The following is a 1763-nucleotide window of genomic DNA, read 5'->3' on the forward strand; positions in this document are numbered from 1 at the left end:
TTGTTAGTAATGAATGAAGATTTGGCATACCTGGTAAAGTATCTGAAGCAATCGCCGATATCATCATTATCTTCAGTGAAGTCTAGCATATCTTCATGGTCCTCGTCATTAGTTGCTCCCAAGTGATTGATTTGAATAGCTTGCTTCTTGGACCGACATTTCACTGCTAAGTGTCCAGGTTGATGACACTTGTAGCAAACCATAGGCTTTGCTTTGGAGACATTGTTGGTAAGGGCTGGAAGTTTGGGTATATTGGGATTTGGATGGAGAGAAGGCTTAGGGTTTGAATTTGTATTTTCCTAAAATACCAGTAGTAGGCAATGTACTTCAATGACCTCTAGTGCAACCGATTTTTACTAAAATTTTGCAGCAATGACCACTATTGCATTCTCAGCCAGTACATGTCTTTTGTTCCCATTCAACCGCAGTTACAATGCCTCCAACAACTTTGCATTCCAATCTGATATGATGAATGCAAATCTTGGCAAAGAGGTTATTGCCAATCTTTTTGCAGCTTGCAAGGAGAACACTTTCTATCCATCATTCTTGTATTTGTTGGCCATAAACAAGGTGCCTATTTATGGATAAACAGGGGGCTACTCTTGATCAAGAGAGCAAAGCACCTTCCAGAGACGCTACGCTATTCACCACTTCAGTGTTATTCCTACTTTTCTTAATACTGAATATGGGACCAAAGAAGAGAATAGCTAATAGATGAATCATTGGAGAGTGGATGAGGAAGACAAAGTTCTTGTTACCCTCTTAAAATAGGCTTGTATTCTGTTGTCTAGCACAGGTCGTCAATGAGAGGCACCTTTAGATAAGGAGAGATTCAATACATTTTCCTTGTCAGTCGTAGAGGATCAATTGAAGCTTTTGCGGATTCTGTCTATTCACTGCATTATTCAAGGCTATCATTGTTTGGTTACTACATCCTGGCCCAGGAAGGCAGCCATAGTCCAGGCTACGTTGGCCTACACTTTTCACCAAGAAAAAAATTCTTTGAGACTCGTTGGGAATCTTCAAAAGGTCGTGGAGCTATGAAACACGAACATGATTCTACCATTGCAACACATTAAGGTTTCATGATGCGATTGTTTAGTAGATATGTGGAAGACTCAATTCTTTTTACAAATTTCAAGTTGTTTCTCCTTCCGTTCATACTCCTGCCTAATCTTGCGCTTCTCAGCCTCAACGATTTGCAATTTCTCAATGTTGAATTGGTATAGAGACTTTGAGCACCCCGAAGATCCTCAATAGCACCAACAAAAGACACTCCTTTAGTGCTCGATCACCATCATTTGATCTCTTTATGATGAGCTTGATTACAAGACTGATCTGACCAATCTGGACAGGCTGGATAGCTCACACTCAATCTCTTTTCTCTATGGTAGACCAAAAGCTTCCTTTTCAAATCCTCTTGCTATTCACACAACATCTAGTATTCAACTCCAAAACTATGAAACCGTTGTGCCAACACTATCTCTTATGCAAGGCATCACTATCTTCTTCCACACTGAATGGCCAAGTGCTCTAACTGAACCTCCTTGCACCTTGCAACAGCGAGAGATGGAGAGCGGTTGATGAAGCTGATCAAAATGTTTGATAACTGCTCTGATACCATGTAAAGAAGCACGGAGATAGAGATGGACAAAGACTAGGCCACAAGGGTAGCAGCCATGCTCCCTGCTCAAACCATTATCTTCCACACAGTCAACTGTCAGTACAACACATACACATACAAAGATCAAGTAACCTAGGTG

The sequence above is a fragment of the Lygodium microphyllum genome, chromosome 14, assembly GCF_053477565.2.
Source record: "Lygodium microphyllum isolate KBCC chromosome 14, Lygodium_microphyllum_v1.1.10, whole genome shotgun sequence".
In the NCBI taxonomy this organism is placed as follows: domain Eukaryota; kingdom Viridiplantae; phylum Streptophyta; class Polypodiopsida; order Schizaeales; family Lygodiaceae; genus Lygodium; species Lygodium microphyllum.